Raw genomic sequence first — 23051 nt, 5'->3', positions numbered from 1 at the left:
CTACAAAAAATTTAGCTGTTAAATATAATATTTTCAGGCCTTATCTAAAAGAACACCATAGCCATTGCTTTTTATCTCAATTTCAGAATCCACAGAAATAGACTATAAATAAACTCTGGAGCACAAATTGCTTTTTTTTGTTCTAAGGCATACTGAAGGATTCTGCTCTGTTGTTTTAGTTTCTGGTACTATCTAATATCAATAATACATTATCAAATGTCTTCATTCAGTTGTTTCAGACTCAGTTATCACACTAATAGCAAACTGCAAAATGTCTTCTTCATTTTGGTGATTAATTTTTAATATACATGAAAATAAGAGACTTCCTGTACAATAAGGATGAAACCATGGCTTCAGTACTATTTTGCAAACTGTTTCTCTCAATCACTACCTGGATAAAGTCCTGACTCTTGATGTTGACTTACTGGTCACCTAAAAATAGATATCCAGTCATGCTGTTTTAATCAGTTGATTGACACTGTCACCCAAGATGGTGGAGTACACTTGCTTTATCCCCTTCCTTTCTATTGTGCAATTTTACAAGGTAATTCACACATGACAGAGACAACTTCATTTTCTCCACATAAAATACTATTGCTGTACACAGAGCTTTTTAGTTTCCCCATCACCTATGCATCACCAATTCTGAATACAAACAAAAGAGTTACTATCTCATTATACCTTACAAATTTTTGAAAAGCTATATATATTCTCTGAAATTGTCATGTCATACACTTTTGTGAGCACACAAGTACATAACAGGCACCAAGACTATCCACCAGCACTGTAACAGACTCAATTTCCTGAGGTAAGTGACTGATTCTGATCTCTTTTCAATTGTTGTTTAAAACCATCACAGAAAATCAACAAATTGAAGTGAAGTAAGAAAGCAGACTTTCAAGGGTTCTTATACTGAACATGAAATTAAGGAACAAATGTTTTCTAGCCTTTTAAGTCACTCTCAGATACCTAACAGTGCGCTCTTTTACTATACACTTGGTAAAATATACCAAAATTAAGTTAAGCTAGAAGTGGGATCCAAATTTTGATGGTTCTGAAATGTTAGGGTACAAAATTATTGCTTCAAAATTTAAACTAGCTATAAGATATTGAGATAATATTTATAACATTAGTAAGTTCAGCATTAACACTGATGATCTGCGTAGCTTTGTACAAATATTAGGTATCATGTGTGCTCTAGGAAAGAAATTATAGTTCTGACATGCGTTGCTCAAAGCACAGTCCCTCCAGAGAAGGGAAAAAAAAAAAACTAACAAGAAAAAAACAAACAACCAAACAGACCACCAAAAAAAAACCAAAACAAACCAAAGAAGCACTTTTGTCCACCTAGGACTATGTAAGGATGGAAGGATGTAACTAGGACAACAAAAGCAACAGTGTAAGCAAGAATCACCCTGCCACTTTATCTCATTTATGCAGCTATTTATAGTGAACTAGTGTATCATTGCATCCCATAAATCCATCTATATCAACATTAGAGTTTGCACTGCCTTGAGCATGTTTAACCTAGCCACCTTAAAGGTATGCCAAGACATAAGGAAGCACTTTGACACTAGCGAACTGAAGAGGTTTAGCTTATCTAGAACTGCAAACCATAGTAACAGAAAGACTAAGGAAAGAAGCAGTGTCACAACTATGTCAGAAAAAAAATCAACAGGAAGGTAACACCAGAATGAAGAAATGTAAAGATTCAAAAAAAAAAAAAGTAAAATGTAAAGATTCAATGTCCTGTCTGATGGTACTCTCTTATTCAAGATCCACATGACAAAATATCCAAAATTCAGAGCATACCACAAAGAACATAATATCATCAAACAACAAATGAATAGTCAGTTTTCACTGATAGAGCTCAACTGTTTGTTTTCAGCCATGAATAATTCATCCTTACTGTAGCAAAGAAAAACTCTCAGCCATTTGCCACTGTTCATGAAAAGTATTTTATTTCATGTATTCTGCCAATTAGAACTTCTTTAGGAGAAAAATATTTCTCTTTTAATCTGCAAGACATACTTCTCAAAGTCTCATGAAATATAGTATGATACTTACGCAATTCCCCAAATTGCAAATAGGTGTGTATACAAATTTTGTTTTAAAGGTGAACTATACCCGTAATTACAAATTGTTAAGAGGGAGAGAACTCTTTATTTCCTAAGGGAGAGCAGAGAGGGGAAATCAGCACTATTCAGCATCCTCTATAAAACTATATGGATGTTTTCCTGGTTTACATATGGCATTTTGTTATGATGAGAGGCAGCTGCTGAAGGTGGACTAGATGTTGCAATTGCAGCAGAATTTTGGAAGATATGGCTTGAAGCATCATTGTTGTCTGTGTGGGAGTTGGACTCCGGTTCACTGAGGAAAGGATACAAATTTAAAGCTTGGAGTTCCACTGCCTAATCTGGATGGATCCTTCCTGCCTGCCTTCCCTAAATATATTGATCTTGTGATTGGTTCTAAGGTAAAGGGCCAAAGAGTCAAGTAAACACAGAGATTTTTTCAATGAAACCCAACAAATTATAATGGTGCAGAGATCAGTTTACAATACTCAAAAAAGGCCATTTCAAATCTGACCTTGTACAATGGGTCCTGACCAACATACACTATAACAAATATCACAGAACTATATCAGCTGCATGGTAGATTGCAACTTGATTTTTATGTCTATAGACTGGCACAGAAGAGAAGGATGGCATTCTTCAGCTATGAAAGTAACTTGGGAATAAACAAGTTTGGCTATTTCTGGTTCGGATTCTTGGACCTAAATAACTGAGAAAGCATTGTGTTTGCTATCTGCCACATTGTGACTGGGCTGCACTCACTTTGTGTAGTTAGAATATACAGACAGCTATGGTTGTTCATTTCAGTTTATTATTTTTTCTCCTGATACAAAAGGTACATGTAGTATCATGTTCAAGATCTCTCTGAATGCTTTCAAGCACAGAGGATTCTCCTAGAAATATGACCAGAGATTCATATTTTAATTTTCCATAGCCAGAAATAATTATAGTAGCCCAAATAAGATGTTAAGATACAATTTGCGCCATAAGAGTAGCTTGAGAATGATGAATCTTACCCTGCCTGCTGCCAGCAGCAGGTGGTAAGACATTTGCATCAGTATTTTATGAGTAAAGAAGTTGCAACTCCTTGTTCTCTGCACATATATAGTATACACTTCTGGTAAATCTGTTTAGTTCATATGCTTCTGTTATAATTTTCAGAGTTGTACTGAACAATTCATTAATATGAACAGCTACCAAATATGTGTACATGAAAATGGAAGGGTATAAATAGCCAGAACAGAGAAATATCCACTTGTCCAGAAGTAAGGCCAGTTGTTTCCAGTCTTAATCTTCACTGTTTTACTCTCAGTTTTCTTATTCTGCATGATGTTCAAATTTTGTACAAAAATAAAATATTTATTATGATGGAATAATTTATACTTACAAAAAAATACACTTTCATGATTGTTTTGAACATACTGCTACTAGTCAAGCATATGTCTTCAGTTGTCTTGTTTATTAACAACTATTTTTACTCAGCAAAAGCCAGTTATGTAGGTAGGCAGAATCTGTTTAGAAAGCTGGGTAAATGTACAGCAATGCATTATATGTATGAAAAAATGTGTTTGATATTTCATACATCTAGAAAAATATTATAATGGAAAACTACTAAGAAGTAGAAAAATAACGTGTAGCCATTTGAATTGCAACTTTACATGCACTTACAAGAATAATTTTTGTGTACAATGGCTAAATTTATACAAATGTGGTTTTGTATGTTCTTTACTAACTTTAAATAGCAAATTTTGTATTGAAAAGATTCTGCATCTGTTTATATAGCTTTTAGTCAGGAAATTTGGGCTAAAATTCTGTTAAGACTCACGCTCACCAGATGTCACCACTGTCTAGGTTTGAATGTCCAAAAAATATAATTTCTTTTGACACTCCTTAACTAAACCAAAAATTTCGGAGGAACAGGAAGGGCTTTAAAACTCACCAAAAAAGCCTCCAAACATGTTAAACTCTCTTCTCAAGGCCATAAAAAATTATTAAAACACAAGTCTCCAATTCTTCCACTTCTAATACATAATTTCAAAACACAGAGAGTAATTTTAAGTAATGAATTTTATGTTATGGCTTAGGCCTTCTTCCTGAGAAATTCTGATGGCCTAACACTTTCTTGAAGGCTTATCTGCTCAGGATTGGCTACTTAATTTTGTCAGTATTTAACATATTGATTATATGTATTGAATATTTTACAGTCTTATTCTGAAATAGTTTTTAGGTAGTTACTTGCTGCTGACAACCTCCTATGGTACACTAAACCATGCAACTGTGATGATAATACTAATGCTAATACTAATACTAAATTTCCAGCATAAATTAAGTTTTGAGACAATATTTTAAGTTTCTAAAAATGGTAAAACAAGCACAATTTTACAAAATCTACAGTAACATGAACTTGTAAGATAACCACTCGGGAAGGCACAGACCTAGATTCTATCCACTGTGTTAAAAAACAATTGCAAAAAGTAGAATTAAACCAGAGTGACTACACAAGCTTCACTCAAAGGACCTCAAAGTTTTAAGGTGTTTTCCTTGACAGTGGATGCCACTCCCAAAAAGGAGCAGGATTAGAGCTCTCAACTTCTTTAAGATTTCTACAATCATTTATGCATGGAGGAAAAGCCACCACCACAAGTTTCTCTTACCAAATACAAGGAAATTATATTCCCCCAGGCATGAGATAGGGATTCAAATTTAGCCCACGTGATTTTTGTGCATGTTGTTAGTCGAGTCTTCAGCAAACTATCAGGTGCACAGAAAACATAGGAAAACCAAATTTCTGCATGCTTTTCATATAGACCATGGGTCTATATTAATTTTCGAGTTCTGAATTGCAGAACTTAGATGACTAATCTGATTAAGAAAATATGTAAAATACATCCCTGTCCGTAGCATCCTTCGTTAGCTTATGATAGTCTACACTGAATGTAATGAATTAGGTCATGGTGAGTTTGTTACGGCATCTCTTTCCTAAGGCATTGCAGTCCTGTTCTCAAGTCTGATGGTCAATGCGTTCCACCAAGAGGTCGGTGCTGCAAGTCATTCAGCATTGTACGCTCCAGTCCAAGGTATGTTCTTGGGGATCTAGTTTTGCAAGTAAAATTATACAATATCTGTCCTCATTTTAAGTTATTTTTTTATGAAAGAATGCATTTATTTGGAAATATCTAATGACACAGTCAGCTCTGTTTAAAAAGCTGTCAAATTCCAATGTATATGTTTTATTCTACGTTCATAATATACATTCATATGACTTGACTGACTTGAAATTAGTTCTGACCAGTTATGGTGTACAAGAAATTGCATTGGAGTGATGAGTGGCTTCAGTGCATTGCAGGTATAGTAAAAGTCTATAGAAATGAACTAACATTAAACCAAAGTATTATGAAAAATGATGCTATTAATACCATACGTGGTACCTTATGAGGTTTGCATGTTTCAGTAATCCCATCATTTAACCAATCTATGAAGAGTGGAATTTGATAAAAACTACTTCAACTCAGTAATTTCACTTTTCTGACTAAGTCCCCTACAAACAGAAACAACCAAGACATCAAGCACTGGTTAACTGCTTGAGCAAAGAAGCAGTAAGGAAATCATGTGCAATAAATACATTCTCTCTGGAAAGTTGTCAGGTGCATTTCATTCAAAAGTTGTGCATACTTAAGTTGGTTCAGTATTCTGGTTATATTGGTTCTCTTTCTGCATTGCCCATCAAAATTTGTTTTGCTATTTGGAAAATCTGAGAGCAGCATCCAAGACAAATAATTAACTTACACAGCAGTAAGGAGAAGTGGAAACTCAAACAAGTAGCTGAAATAAATTCGAGGGCAGCCACTTCACAAGTTCTTGAGATTTGCCTGGCTTCGGTTAGACACCAGTGCTCCAGGACAGGAAAAAAACCCACAAAAGAAGGTAATCAGGAAAGACTGTGATGAGCTTCAGATTCTAGAGCCTAGTAACAGAAAATAACAGACAGGGATGTTCCAGCCACCAGAAAGCTACTAACAGAAACAGTGGAAAATGCTCAAAATGTTTGTATTCCCAGCAGCTATGCAATTAAATGTTATTTATAAAGCCCCACATAAATCAAAACTAATTTTTTTTCCAGAAAAATCTTTAAATCAGTGAAACGCTAAGAGACAGGGAGAGATTAACAGTCTGCTCGGAAGGTTATTTTCTTTGCAGTTGCCAAAATCTGATACAATTATGATTACATGGATGCTTTCTGCATCACTTTCCTTCTAACTGGTAACTACATCCCTTGATGATATTTTAAACAGGAACAATAAATTTTAAACAAATTTACTTTGCAAAGCAAAATGAAAACTGTGTCATGAATGAATGGATGTTTGTCCTTTATGTTGTGAAAAATGGAGTTTACAAGAATGACAGGTGTAATTAAAACTATGCTATTCTATGACAGCTTAAAAACTACTTTAATCTTAAAATACTAATTTATAATGGACAAAGTAATAAGATAATTATCTTTCCAAAGCTTGTTCCTTCAATCACTGATAAACGATTTCAAGAGGAAAATAATCATACTATGATATGGAACATATCATAGGAAGTTAGGGCTTTCAGTAACAATACTTTCCTGCTCTCTAGTGCTGTCATTCACATTCTTCATTGTGTAGATGAGCAAGCCATGTGAGACACGTTCACTCCACTATTGATTCTGCATTTGTTGAATAAACAAGTGGCTTCCCTGTGTCTGCTTCAACTTGATGCACAAGTTCCTCAGGCCAATAACTCTTTTCAGTATGCACCAGTGATAATGAAATGGAACCCAGTTAACTCTAGGAATTTAAAACACTAAAGGTAGTAAACAATAACTTACTGGGAAAAAAAGAGAGAAGTAACAGCCACTCTAAATGTACAGGACTTACCATCTTCTCTCCAGATAGCACAAATTCATCCTCTAGTAAGAATGAGACATAGTCATACACTTTTAAGTAGAGAAGTAGGGACAACATATTTATGAAAGGCAACCCAGTTTCACCCCTATTAAATCTTCTGAGAGAAAATTATTCTTTATGTGTTTTTTATTGACTTAATTATTCCCTAAGTGTTATAACACTATGAAAAAAATACAAAAGACTTAGCACAGTTTCTCCAAACATAACTCCATCCTTCTTCCCTATAATAGGGTGTTTGGGTTAATTTTTTTTTTCGGTATTACATTTAGCCATCTGTTTTAATTAAACTGAGAAGACGAATGTTCTTGTGTACATGTCATAAATTACATCTAGTTTATTAACTGGAGTTATTCTTCCCTGGAAGTCACCTTGGAAGCCAAAGCTCAAAAGTATTTTATTCTGTTTTCATTAACAAGCTTAAGACTTTATCATGGTGATTTTACTCTCTCCTCCTTTTCAGTTAGTATAGTATTAGTACTCCCTATTCATCAGTCATGACAGTTTTTAATATACTAAAACATGGTAGTAGTATGGATGTCATAAAAAGGTTCTGTGTGAAGAATTAATCTGTTTTTCAAGTATATGTTTATGGCCTGGCAGTATTAGGTTAGTGGTTGGACTCGATGATCTTAAAGGTCTTTTCCAACTGTAATGATTATGTGAGGAAAAAAAAAAAGTGTACAGTTCTTCAGAGATTGTGTGAAATGCTTTAAAAGGCAGAAAATATAACTATTAAGGAATTTTAATATTCTTATACTTATATGTTACTTTTGATTACAACAGAGAAAGATTGCTGATGGAATTAAAACCTCCATTATGAAAAAAATGACTAGAATTTTAAAGAAATAAAATTTACCTACATTTATCATAGAATAACACTAATTTCATGTATGACCTATATGTTTATATATATATATATGTGTTTATTTGTGTTTGTAAATGTCAAGCTGAATATTAATGATAGATTTTTAACCAAAAATGCATATACAAAGTCTTTTACAATTAACTACACTATCTAGGTCTTGAAACAAGTGTAACAACTGAAAAATGCGGCAAAAGAAGCTCCAGGTTCACCTTGGAGAATGAAATTGGAGAGGAAAAAAAAGGATTATTGTCTCTTCCATTCCCTTACCATCACATTGGCTCACACTTAGATCCAGTAGTGCTCCTCCCTCGTTCAAACAGCCTATCTGCATCTAACCTGAATACAAAGTGTTTTCTCACAGATTTCATCACATCTGTCATCAGATTAGCATTTTAAAATTCTTATAGCTTTAACAATTCTAGACTTGAGTTTGCTTAGTGTTCTTTTCCCTTCAATATTTTAATTATTTTATCTGTCTTACTGAGAATTTTGCCCACATCAAAGCCATTCCATAGAAATAGCAAATCATGTGCTTAATTGAATAATGTAAATTGTTCAGCTAAAATCATATGTGATATGTTTACATGCCCAAGGCCTTGTGTGTGTCATAGCACTTTTATAGCTACAGGCAGCATTTTATAGCTATAGACACCACTAGACTCATTACTGTCTTTTAAACTCAGAGTTTGTCAGGTGAGCAGCATTAGACCCATATTGGGTGTTTTGAGAATGACATCTCACATTTTCTGTAGCCATGAGCACACTGACAATGGTCCAATACCCACAAATCCATTTAAAAGGATAATGACTTGGATTTATTACACATTCTGTGTTTGTGCTTGACATTCTAGACAATTACTGAAATAATGTCACTTACAGTAGAACTGATTGGGGGCCTGAACTAAAGAAACACAGTTTACATCACTTTATGCAAAGACTACATAAAAATAAATGGTAGTAAAACTCACACAAGCCTTTTAAAAGGTTTTTGCAAGCAAATTTAGGTGTTTCCTTCCTTGTAGTGCCAAGAAAGTACCAGAACTGCAAAATCAGTTTTACATTTGCTTGAACTTGTAATTCACTTGTGTTCACTGCTCTGTTGTTTTCAGCCATTACAAATGCAGCATTTTTATCTCTTTACGTTCCTTTGAAAAGCACACAATGTATTAGTGTTATCATCCTTGAAAGGGCATCATACGTGATACTATAATACAGGTAAATAATGACATCACATGCTAGTTCATTTAATATCCCTATATACGTGAAAATGTGTATAACTAAATAATGTATGTAACTAAAAAGCAGTTCTAATCTGCTACTCGGTAAGTCAGCAATAAGAAACTATTCTAAACAGTTGCTTGACAGATAAAGTGTATGTCAATAAGTAACTGAGAAAAGGACTAGTAAAGACAGCATGAAAAAACCGTAAAAACGTGAATGTCTCACAAGCAGCTCTAGTAGTCACTTCACATTTTTTCTTGGACTGGAAATCTATTAGTTTTCATAGCAATAAACTATTTACCATATTATAAAGTATATCAGATGTGTACAGTTTCACATATGCAGTTTAAAATTACTTTCTTCATAATTACTTTGAAAATTCTCCATGTGATTCCATGAAAACTCAGGCATTCCTGTGCTTGCAACAGTGACATCAACAATTTGTTTGCCGTCTCATTAAACATCTCTGACTAAACAGCTTTCTATCCTCTCTCTTATGATGTTTGTTTCTATTTGAATTGACTTCTCATTCCTGAAATAAGTTTATCACAAGTTCTTCTAAACTCACCCATAACAGAATCTCATATCCAGTAATTCTTAAATTGCAACTATTGTCTCTACCTGTATTAACTTATAAGATATGAGAGACCTCAACTCATTTGTTCAAACATCAGCACCTAGGACCATACCCTTTCAGTATTAAAGATACTTGCATAGGACTCATAGCTCTGACACAGGAGCTATGGGGAAATTGTGACCTTCCAGATGGAGGCCAGGCAGAATATTCTAGTATAGTGCAGCACTAACTTTTAAGACAGTTGCAGTCCACCAGATCTTTACAATCAGTGTTACTTACATTTCCACTCCCACACTAAGTATGAATCACATGTAGGCCAGCGTTGAGCCTAATACAAGGAGCAGTAGTACATGTCATTAGAGGAAGTACAGTGCCCTCACCTGCTGAGATGACCATCTAAAGGCTTTAAGCTGTCACTGTTCTAGGGCATCTCAAATACCTATTGCCAACCGACTTAAGAACAAGCAATCCATTTTAAGGTTGGTCCACATCATCTTTCTAACATGTCTCTTTCACATCTTTTTATCTGCTTATCTGCCTTTGGCTGTTAATTTTGTTCAAGGTATATGTCCTAGTTGGATCACACTCTAAGATCCCATAGCATTACATCGTGACTCTACTCAGAGCAAAGAAGAATTTTTCTTGTAAATTGTACATTCAGCTGAAAATTTTCTTTATCAAAACTTAGGACTACTATTTTTTCATACATCTATGCGAAATAAATATTCCTCTGAAATTATATATGTTACTTGATTAACAAATAACTATTCTATGCTATTTGGTCATATTTTAGATGTTATTCTCTATAATCACTTTCACTTTTTGTTAAGGGATTTTCTACCTCTTCAAAATAGATATGCTATTCCATTCATACTGTTGTAGATCTGATTGCATATACAGTATTAATAAAGGCCAAAATTAATACAGAAACACTTTTCAACTAAATTCAGTCAGAAATATTATTAAAAAATAATAAAGTTACAGAAAAATGTGTTGGAAATTGAGTAATACTTTTTGAAATAAAACCAAGATTTACTCTGTATTACAAAGCTGTTGAGTGTAGTGTTACAGCCATTTTCATGATGACTTCAATATCTTTTCCTTGACTAGTAAATATTTTCAGATGACTTACACACTGATCCTGGGTAGAAAGTGAGTCATCAGTGGAAAGAAAGAACACTAAATGCAAACAAGGAAATTAATTCTGTTACTGTTATAAACACAAACAATGCAGGAAGGTGAAAGTATTGGACAATAAAATCTTCCAACAGGTAAATTACAGGAGTAACTTCAAAGTTATTTTAATTGCAAATATTATGCTGATATCCAACTGTTTAAATTTTCTGCATCCTGGTTGTTCATTAAATAACAACATTAACTGAATGCAATTGAATAGCTACCCTATAAAAATTCCCCAAGTTTCAACTTACTGCTTTATCAGTAAAAACTGTCATACAATGCTAAGGAGTCTCATCCATCTATTGAAAAGTAATAATGCCAAGACATATCAGACATGCAGTTCTTTTTGAATCCGCTGACATCTGGAATAATTTACTTCTTTTATGCACCACTGTGTAACAGAAACACATGGGTGGAACAGAAGATGTAATGAACTAGTACATTTTTTTTCTACGTAGGAGTATCTGCATGACCAGTGCTACAGTAGCATCACCTAACTTCTGTCCTTTAAAAATAGACATTAAAACAATCAGAAGGATGTAGCAGAACCAATGGAAGAGGTGAACTTTGGCATCTGCAGTTGCTGCCTGCAGGAATTTTAATGCATATCTTCTTTCAAGTATCTTTGTGAATGCAACCTTTTGTGTTAACATAGCATGATAGCAATTTGCATTCACTTCTGTAACACTAACAACCTCATTTTATCCTGATGTCATCAAACAGCTTTAGTCAGAATAGAACCAGCTTTTTACCTACTAGAGAACGGAGATAGACAACAGTACTGAATATTAACTTTAAAAGTTAACTGGAAGAGTAGCTCTTCAGAGTAATGTGCAATGACAGTCTTTGCCATCCCTCCACTGCCTTAAGTTCCTTTCATGTTGAACAAATCTAGTCATCTTCAAACTACAAGTAAAAAAGGCTTGGGGACAGGAAATACATTTCTCCAGCGAGGAAAAAAGCAACAAGCTGAAATCATACAAGCTTTCCCATAACAATCTGTCCACTTTCTTTGCTGATTACTTCTATTCAGGCACGTAAACGGGGCTTCCTTCGACAAGAGTGAGGGCCTATTAACCCCCAAGTCATGCTTACTGGAAGGAGAGAAAAACACTGATAAAACATGTAGTGTTTTTTCAGAAGTAAAATATATACCAAAAAGAATTAAGAAGCTGCTGGCTAGCGGACAGATCTCAGAAAGATACATTTGGTAGAGGATCAAACAAAGCTGTTCTGAATAAGATTCCACATGGATTAGTGAAGCTCAATGCTATTTGATATTTTCACCAGTAATCTGAAGGCAACTATAAAAACACTGCTTGTAATGTCTACAGATAGACAGACTGACGGAAGATAAAGTCCAGATCTGTTACAAGATTCTCCCGCTTTTCCAAAGGAGCCTCACTGGCAGTTAAAATCATGCTTTTTGAAAACTAAACCAATAAATAAAATGCATTTTAAATTTAAGTAGATGTATAGCTGCACACCAAAAATCAAGGAATGAAATTAGTATCTAACATATAGGGGAATCCTAACTTGGGAAAGAAAGTAAGGATTGTTAAGTGCAAACTGAAAATAAGTGCTGTGTGTTATGCTGTAATCACTTGAGTTATGATATTTCAAACAAATCAGGAGCTGTGAACAGCAGGAAAAAAATAGCATAACCTCTGAATATCAGCAACAGTGAGAAAGGAATGCTGTGTGGAGGTGTGGTATTCACGTTTACAAAAAACAGTTGAAAAACTAGAAAGCATGTCACAAAAGTCATTGAAATAATAATAGAGACATGCTTAAAACTGAAAGGCATAAAAAGCATTATCTGATTAATGTATCAACAGGAGAACTGAGGAACATTTTTCTTGGAGCTTCCAAAGAGGAATGCTTCCTATTTAAAAGCAGAGTAAAACTCAGATGTGAAAGCTGAAGCCAAAAAAGTTCAAAATATGAAAGAAGCCTCAGGAATAAAGGCAATTAGATATGATAATCGAATTACTGAGGAAAAAAAAAAAGGTGGATTCTCTGTCTGTTGCCGATTAAGAAAGGAAGCTGGCCAAATTAAAGTTATTAGGCTTCAAAACATATGTAAAAATTCTAACAACTTTATAACCTAGAAACTGTTCAGGGAAGAAAGTTGTCAGAAAAGACTGCTAGAACAGAAATAAAGATTTCTGTAGACATTCCCTTAAGCCATCTCACAAGACTATAGTAAAGAATGCTGAACTATCAGGAAAACAAGCATCTAACTCCTTCTGATCAAGCTCTAAAGAATTCTCATCATTATTGTTCTCAATATATCACATTGTTTCACGGCTGTAACACCTCTCCCCCCACCAAGTGAAGAGATTTATTACTAACCACATGTTGCTTTTTAAATAAAGGATTTTACCATCTGCCAGCATTTCCGAAATATTTTCTTTTGTGGGAAAAAGAAAACAATTTCAAAACATTTCTGAAGAGAAAAGAGACTGAAATTAAAGAAGTGTTACATGTAAAACACTTTTTAATCATAGAATGGTAGGGTTGGAAGGGACCTCTAGATATCATCTAGTTCAACACTCCTGCAGAAGCAGGGTCACCTAGATCAAGTCGCATAGGAACATGTCCAGGCTGATCTTGAAGACCTCCAAGGAAGGAGATTCCACAACCCCTCTGGGCAGCCTGTGCCACTGCTCTGTCACCCTCACAATGAAATAGTTTTTTTCTTATGTTTAAGTGGAACTTTTTGTGTTTCAGCTTCATCCCATTATCCCTTGTCCTGTTACTAGCTACAATAGAAAAAAGGGATGTCCTAACCTCCTGACACTCACCATTTAGATATTAATAAATGTTAATAAGATCTCCCCTCAGTCTCCTCTTTTCTCTGAATCTTTCTATATTTCTACAATTAGAAAATTCAGCATGGTCAAACCCAATTAAAAAAACCAAATTTGTATTAAAAATTTTCCTCAAATCCAGTAGATAAGTCTAATAAACTTCCAACCACTATTTTTTCCAGAACTTCAGAAAATAGACAATGAAAGTATCATCAGGATAACCTTTAAATACACTTTCAAGAAGTAGAGTTGAAGTAATATGATTGATAATGCCCAAGCCTATTCTGATTGCCTTCATTTAGACTATATTACTACATGTATTGGGCTGGTTTGATGAATCATATACCCGAAGTCTCTTAATGAGGTTTCAGAAAGTAGTGTTTATTATAAATTGCCAAGAACAGCTCTACTTCCAAAAGTGCAGAGTCAGAACAGATAGTCTATATATTACATCCCCTGCAAACACAGCCTGACAGAAGGAGAGAAATAGACCTTTTTTTCCTATTTATTTTCATTTCTTTAAGGGAAAAGAAACAGGTCTATAAAAGGAGAGCAAAATTATTTGCATTGAGCTTTACATAACAGAACCTCAACAACATTTCCATAAATAACTACAATTATACTGAATGTGTTTTCTTTTTCTTTTTTTCCACAGAATCACAAGGACTGGAAGGGACCTCAAAAGATCATCTAGTCCAATCCCCCTGCCAGACCAGGACTACCTAGAGTAGGTCACACAGAAACTTGTCTAGGTGGGTTTTGAATGTCTCCAGAGAAGGAGACTCACCACCCTATCTGGGCACCCCAGTGCTCCCTTACCCTCACAGTGAAGAAATTTTTGTATTTCTTTGGAACCTCTTATGTTCCAGTTTATACCCACTGCCCCTTGTCCTATCATTGACAATCACTGAGAACAGCCTGGCTCCATCCTCCTGACACCTGCCCTTTACATATTTGTAAACATTAATGAGGTCACCCCTCAGTCTCCTCCAAGCTCCCTCAGCCTTTCATCAGACCCTTAATCACCTTCTCATGGAATGCTTCTGTTTAATTCAAAATATTGCTGAACAGACTCTGAAAGTTTTGTACCCACTTGTAATCATTTCAAAGACATTGCAACATATTCCATAATTACAGCCATCTCGTATATAGTTAGAGAGTTTATTATTCAAGGTTTCATTCTGCCAGATGTTTTTTCATTTGGCATTGAAGCAACTGAAATTCCAATGACTCACAAAACTGCTTCATCTTTGAAGAGCTGCAGACTTGTTTATATAAATATGATTTTAGGAACAGTAAGTTTGCCTGTGGATCTTGCGAAACTGCTATGACAAAGCTGTATGACTCTTGTCAAACCACAACCATCATATGTACTATACACTCAGTTTAATCCACTTCAGAATGAGAGATTTAACTTCTGCACTGTACAAATTGCACATCAGATCTTTTTCCTTGAGCTTCAGACTAAAAGAATAACAATGCATGACTCAAACACTGGGGTAAAAGAAAAAAAGATCCTGTCTTGGGGAAAAAGTACATACAATCTCTACAAGATCTGAGCTGACAACAAGCAAGAGAATGTTGCATGGCTGAACAGTGAGAATTTATATCAGTCACCATTACCACAGCTTTTGTTTGTGTGATATGGAGCTGTCAATGGCTAACTGTATGCAGTAGGTATAAACAATCCTGATGTTATTTTTCATTCCAAGCTCAAAAGTTTTCTATCTCATATTGTCAGCAGTTGTTCATAGCAGAGTTGCTCACCCTCTGGATAAAAGCAAGTTGCAGCCTTCCCCTAACAAGCATTCCTGTCACATATCTGAGTGTGCATATGTGTATCCTATTGTGCAACTGAAATTTCAGCGGTGATGTAGTTGGCTGCACAAGCATATCTCACAAGATTGTGAAAGGGTATCTCATGCCTGAGGGTCTCCTGTGGACCATGCAATCAGTTGCTTGAACAAAAGCTGCAATCTCAAGTTGAAGGTCATTTTAGGAGGAAGAGTGATAAAGAGCAGTCCATCATGGGCTGCTCATCCAGTGGGAACACTGCTCCAGTATTTCCTTTAGGACACAGCAATAATGAGGGGGAAATTTGTCCTCTACCTCCAAACAGAACAATGAAGCATAATTATATTGCATTTCACAAAACTCTTCTCCAGTCCAAATATGGAAAAATGAATTATTTATATAATATAGTATACCAAACACAAGATAGACTATGGCTGGGCAGCAGATGGGCTGATAAGGGCATTGTGGGCATTTTGCAGTCTGATATTACTGCATAAAAAGCTGAAACCCCAAGCTAAGACACTGTCAGTGAGGAAAGTTATATTGCAAGGGCTGCATGTACCCTATACTCAACTTCCCTAACTCTAGATATGCACTCTTCACACTTCTGGTTTTGCAAGACCTGAATGTTGAGATCACATGTCTACTGCAGCCTCTGCTTTCAAAACCCCACATTTGACAACTTTGAGAAGTCATAACAGCTTTGCTATGTTTTTCTACAGCATTAGTACAATTTTTTTTTTAAGGTCCTTTAAAACCACAGTTGTCAGCTGTTCAGCTATCACATCATTATTTTATGGGACATCTACACAAGTTCTCTTTAGCACCTCATTTGCACAATTTAAAGTTCATGACATATTATACCTTTTTACCACAATGCAACCATTTCCACTATGCTCAACTAAAAACTGCCCTTAAGGCCAAAAAATGATCAATCACTGCTTTCCTCTCCCTGCACTGTTTTGGTTTTTGTTTAAAAAAAAAAAAAAAAAAAATCTATGCAATAGTTCCTGTCTGCATACGTGGCTTACCAGTAAAGCAAAGATTAATAAAAATGCACCTCTCCTCTAAGAAAATGATGTTGTAAATAGCATTGAATATTTGCATTTATATTCATTTTAAAAATATATCAGAGAAATTTTAAAATCTCAATAGGTAAGTAATTCCTGGTCATATGTCTACACCTCAAATATCTGTGTATTGTCCCCTGGAGTATTATTCCTATAAAGTCTGAAAAGAAAATCAGGGAAGTACTAACTCGGAAGTTGATATTTCACATAATGGGCATAAATTTCACCATACATAGATGGATACTGTACATACTAAAATAAACAATTTTCTGTATGGGTCTGAACAAGCTTCATTCCTTAAGATACCATATTGTAGCTACATTATCCACCTTATATAGTTTGATATGCAATGTGATGCAATATATTTATCAAGGTAATTTTGAAAAAACAGTATATAAAAACAGATATATCCAAAATATTAATTTGTAAACTAACAAGCTATACTTCTATATAACATGTATTTGAAGATTAAACTGATAAAAAAACCACATGAATAAGGTAAGCATAAGCTAGTGTGTATTATATACTAACGATGTGAACCAGACTCTTATATTCAGAGATCGAGCTGAGGGCTATTTTAATCAAAGCTCAAGTTTGAAAAAGTTGATTGAAGTTGCTTTCTTGGCAAATGAAAGAGATTTAAATGCTCACAGTGGATAAGAGATTTGAATCCAGATCTGCAACTTCCCTAAGTTACTATGCTTGCAGTCTGAATCCTCTTGTACTGTTTCACTTGCCTGTAGTAATTAAATTAGGGTTAGTGTTAGGGTTAAATTAAGGTTAAGGTTAGTAATTAAATACACACCAAGCTATACAACACACAAGAACTACTCTCATACCGATGTTTAAAAAACTCATACAGAAGTCTGAAGATTTATATTTCATTCTCAAGGTGCAATTGATACCTTAAATGAACAGAATGCATCATCAAATCTTTTAGCCCACTCCTTACGACTTCATGCTTAGGACGTTGACTCCAACTATTCCTCCAGTTGGACTATATGTACCTGATGTGAAGTCGTCACCTCTTATTCCAAGATAGAAAAATAATTGGCTAAACGTAAACCTACGAGTCTCTGGGGATACTGATATCTAACTCTTGAGATTCAGAAAGGAGTTCGAGGTCATGTTTAAATTAGTTTTCTTTATATCATGCTAGTTTTACTTTGGGGTTTTCTTTAGTTCTTTCTTCAATATGCTGGACTCACAGAATCACACCATTAAATACATTCTGTTCCTCCATGTGCCTGGAATTTAATTGACATTACTAATTCTACAGGGTAGAAAGTCCTTGGAAGTGACATAGAATCATAGAATAGTAGGGTTGGAAGGGACCTCCAGAGATCATCTAGTCCAACCCCATTGTAGAAGCAGGTCAACCTAGATCAGGTCACACAGGAACATGTCCAAGCGGGTCTTGAAGACCTCCAAGGAAGGAAAGTCCACAACCTCCCTAGGCAGCCTGTGCCACAGCTCCCTCACGATAAAACAGTTTTTCCTGATGTTTAAATGGAACTTTTTGTGTTCCGACTTCATCCCATTACCCCTTGTTCTATTGCTAGATACCATAGAAAAAAGTGATGCCCCAACCTCCTGACACCCACTGTTTAGATATTTGTAAATGTTAATTATATCCCCCTGCAGTCTTCTCTGGACTAAACAGCCCCAGTTCCTGCAGCCTTTCCTCATAAGGAAGATGCTCCAGTCCCCTCATCATCTTGGTGGCCCTACACTTGACTCTCTCCAGAAGCTCCCTATCTCTCTTGAGCTGGGGAGCCCAGAACTGGATACAGGACTCCAGATGAGGCCTCACCAGGGCAGAGTAGAGGGGGAGTAGAATGTCTCTTGACTTGTTGGCCACACTCTTCTTGATGCATCTTAGAATGCCATTGGCCTTCTCAGCCACATATCTTGAACCTTAGCAATACTGCCCTGGCTCCTTTCTTTGTTCCTGATAATGATGTAAAATGCTGTGTTATTTTACTGTCACACTTTTCAAAAAAGTAGGTATGTTTTGTCTTCTCCAAAATGTACCTAATTTTATGCTTAATTATGCTCATACCTGCAACAACTCTGTAGACCCAGTACATAAGCATTACCAAGCCTTACACAAAATGTTAAGCTTTAAGAGTGAAAAACATAGAATCATAGAATGGTAGGGATTAGAAGGGACCTCTAGAGGTCATCTAAGTCCAACTCCCCTGCAGAAGCAGGTTCACCTAGATTAGGTTAAACACTCTTGTTAAGGTCGCAGGTTATCACTATTATTATTAAATTAAATGCTCCAAAGCTAGAATCTGATGCTAAAAAAAAACCTCTTGATACTTTTAGGTTATAAGTGTAGACTGAAGCCATAAATTCTTTGTCTGCACTACATAATCTGCTTTGTATGGGAATAAATTAAAAACCTCATGATTTTCGAATAAATAAGTAAAATTAAAGAGTACCTTTAAAACACAGACAAGCACATAAGTGAGAAGAATCTTTTAATAACTCATGACAGGTGTGACTATGACTGAGAAAGTTCATATGATCAGATGAAAGCCATAATTGTGAGCACATTGCTAAGGCAACAATTGCAAATTTAATAAGATCTTAAGAGTATCTATTGGTTCACAGCAGAGACAAATCCTGAACACAACTTTTCCAAAGCTGCAGCTATAGCCTGTCCCTCCAACATACATGCCTTCCCAAGAATCTCTTGCCCCTTCAAAAGATTTCACTAACTCTTATCAGCCCGTTTGCAACAAGTTAGGCCTAGATTTTTTTCCCAGGTTACAGGATAAAACAAAACCAATCCAAACCACCAGAAGAGTGGATGCTTTTTAAAAGAAAAGATTGAAAAGTAACAGTAATACAATGTGAGATAATCTAGCACTTCAAGGATACCACTTACCGGACAACTGAACAAATACATTTTATTTTTATGTATGCTTTGGTTTTATCCTTTCAGAAACACCAGTAAAAACGAAACAGCTGGAAGGCTAAACAAAAGCAAATAGAGTACCACAGAGATGTTTTTTAATGGAAGGAAAAAAAAAATCTTTCTTTCTGAGTAGAATTATAGTGGCCACATAAATACAAATAAGTAAAAAAACCCCAAATCACTAGATTTTACAGTTACTCAACAGACAGTATATTTCCTAGCATGCTCAAAACAAAATAATTTAGCTTCTTCACATATAAAAAGAAGAAACTGTAACAACCACCTGGCCTGCTACCTCTCTGGATTGCTCTGCAGCTTCAACTGTAACCTGCAACAGGTAACAATATCCTGATGTAAACTGCTGCCCTTTTATACTAAGTATATGTGAGATATTGTGCTTGGGCTAGAGCCCTATGGAAGCAAAGGTGACATTCATTTGTTGAGGATCTGTAGGGAAAAGAGTAATAGCAGGCAGCCTGTAAATGGGGCCAGACATTGTTCGGAAAGCACCCTTCTGATAAGAATAAAAACCCAGCTGTTAGCTGCCTCAAGCTGCAGATAAAAACTATAGGAGCCCCTGCTTGGGAGAGATCAGGATTTCACAGGGAGAAAGAAGGAAAAGAGATCAGGATCACATAGAAGAATAGCTTTAACTGCTCTACCATGACCCTCACTAACCCAGGGACACACTGCATTTCTCTCATATATATATATATATATATATATATATATATATATATATATATATATGTGTGTGTGTGTGTGTGTGCGCTTTTTTTTTTCTCTAAATTACTGGAAGAAACTGAAATTACAGGTCACAGTGTGTCAGAATGGATCATTCTCTGCAGTGCATCTTGCTGCTGAGTAACAGAATTATACCAGTAATAAGAGCAGTGGGGTATATCACAAAGAAAGGAAATATAGATAAGAGCCAATTATGCACATTTTTTACATACAGTAACTTAATGTTTGTTCATATAAAACAAATTGAAAAGTGCCAAATTGTTTCTTTCCAAGTAAAAATACAAAGACAAATCTGTTTGCTTAGATTGACTGAAGACTAACATAGTTTTGACAAAACTTTTCATAAGTGCATCCAAATGCATACAAAACCTGCATCATATTAGTCTACGTCTGCAGTAAATCTTTGAGAAAACGTATGACACTTAGCACAGCTGGTAGATTTTGTGTACATCATGCTCTCAAAAAACACATGATCTCTTAAAAGTCTCCTCTACCTTCCTTTGAAATGCACTCCTATCAAATAAGAGCTGATAATACTCCACTATAACACATTGTAAACATACCAAAGAAGGAAAAAAAAAAACAAACCAAATCCCCAAATGAGCAGTATCTGGCTTCACTCAGGCATGAATAAGGCATGCTTTGATGCAATTGCACCTTATCTTTGTAATTTATGTTCAAGTAGTTTACAGCAACTAGTCAAATGAAACCAGAGACAGAAACCTCCATGCGTGCAACTTAAATTCAAATTGATAATAAGGACCGGTTCATTTTATGTGAGCATCAAAATGAGCAGTATCCAAACAATCAAGGCTGACTAATGAACTGACTTGAAAGCTTTGGTGAAAGACTTCTGTATTGCATACTGGAACTAGAACACTACATTGTGATGTTAATTAGGTAAATAACAGTTGGTAGGCAAAGAAGTTGTCTGATACACTAATATTACAAAGAAGGGAACAGATCTCTAGGGTTTCTCTTTAGGCATAGCATAATTGTAAAAAATGAGACCGCTTCTGTGTGATTAACCAAATTAACTACCATTTGTTTTGGATTAGATAATTGGTAAGGAAACTAAAGTGTTACAGCCTGTTTAATTTCCTAAATATATTCACGTTCCAGTTATTAGCGCTACATAAAAAAAAATTACTAGTTTTAACTATGTTTCTGCTCTTGTTTTCATGCTGATGTCGTGGTTTAGGCCCATCAGGGGATAAAAGACCACGATTAGACTCAAGTACCAAAGACCTGAGGATTGCCAAAGGGCAGGGAGAGCTTAATTGCCGCTTAAGATCCAGGACAAAACAGACCAGGCTACTCGGCTTGGGGAAGAAAACAGAAAATAATTTAATGCAATACCAACTAAAACATAACCATAAAACCCCAAAACATAACCAAAATAAAACAACAGAGTGGTACAATGATGAAAAGTCTGATCAGCCCTTTAAGACCACCTTCTCCCCACTCCTCTCTTCTTCCCGGGCTCAGAGCCCTGATCCCCGTTGTTTTTGCCTCCTCCCCCCGTGAATGGCCCAGGGGGGCAGGGAGTGGGGGTTTCAGTCAGTCTATTCCCGATAGCTTCTGCTGTTTGTCCCTCCTCAGGGCAGGTGGGCTCCTTGCCAGTTCTCCCTGCAAGTCTGTGGGGTACCTCACACACTGCTCCGACATGCATTTATCCCAAAGGCTGCAGCTCCCCTCTGCCTCTCGTGTGGGGCTGCTCTGCGGCGTGCAGGCTCTCCAGCAGTCTGCGCCCCGGCCGCCTCCTCACACAGTCCCTCACCCACCCGAGTGCACTCACATGGAGCTGCTGGTAACTCTCAGTCCTGCCATGGTCCTGCATGGGTTGCAGGGGTACAGCCTGCATTCTCACCACGGCTTGCAGAGGGGTCTTTGGTCTGGTGCTCCTCCTTCCTTCCTCCTTCTCTAACTGTGGGGTCTGCGTGATCACCTCCATCTTGTACCACTCTTACACCTCCTACGAGGCACTTCAAATTCCCGTCCTTAAATAGTGATTGCAGAGTGTCAGATTGGCCCAGCCGGGCCGGAGGTGGGTGTGAACCCAGGAGCCGGGGGGAGAATCCAAAAACTCTTTACCAGGTGTTCACTGCCATCCCCTTCCCCTGTTACTAAGCAAAAGCTGCTCCTTGCTAAACCGTGACAGCTGAGAACAAGAATTACCCTTGGAAATTTCAGAGCAATACATGTTAAACTGTGACTAACTGTAAATTCTCACCCAGATGAAGAATGTTTTTTCAAGACCATGTCACGCATCCGACTGTGGAAGCAAAAGAGCAAACAAGATGTGAAGATAAGCCTTCTGCCAATATAAGTTCTTATTTTACAATATGCTTTGTGAAGTATCATCTTTAAAGAAATAATCTTAAAGAAATTCTAATAGTTTGGCTATTTTTTTAATTAATAATAGTAAATCTGTATTTCCTCTCATGTTTTTCAGAAATGCTCTCTCCTTATCCCAAAAGAAATCCAAAGAAAATTCAGCCTGAGGCATTTATCCATCTGGAAAACTTCATGTCAAACAGTACACATTCATCAAGATCTTACACACCACTTCACAAAGATATACAAATAAATTTGCCTCCATATAAATGTAAATGTATTTATATATTTATGTGACCATTCAGGAACAAATAAATAGTTCTCATATGGGACAATATCTTAACTTGTCTAGTAGATAGATTGTATTTTTACTTTTATGAGCACAATTTACAGAGCTGCAATTCTTTCTACATCCTAAGTATTTTGATGTGACCTTCTTATTCCTACTCTTCATGATCACAAAATAGCCACTGGATAAAGGAAAGGTAAGAGGTCTTTGTATCATTTTTTTTAAAA

At 35.9% G+C, this 23051-nt stretch overlaps 1 long non-coding RNA gene across 1 annotated transcript; it reads left to right on the top strand.

Annotated features, from left to right (window-relative positions):
- Positions 1-682: 682 nt before the first annotated feature.
- LOC133625604 (uncharacterized) lies at positions 683-22777 on the top strand. The gene is made up of 4 exons (XR_009818856.1): positions 683-808; positions 5063-5155; positions 14320-14416; positions 22654-22777. It is a non-coding gene; the product is annotated as an uncharacterized LOC133625604 (long non-coding RNA).
- The last annotated feature ends 274 nt before the right edge of the window (positions 22778-23051 follow it).

This window comes from Colius striatus, chromosome 6, assembly GCF_028858725.1.
Source record: "Colius striatus isolate bColStr4 chromosome 6, bColStr4.1.hap1, whole genome shotgun sequence".
Lineage (NCBI taxonomy): Eukaryota > Metazoa > Chordata > Aves > Coliiformes > Coliidae > Colius > Colius striatus.
The sequence above is the reverse complement of the archived record's forward strand: the minus strand, read 5'-3'. Positions and strand labels throughout refer to the sequence as shown.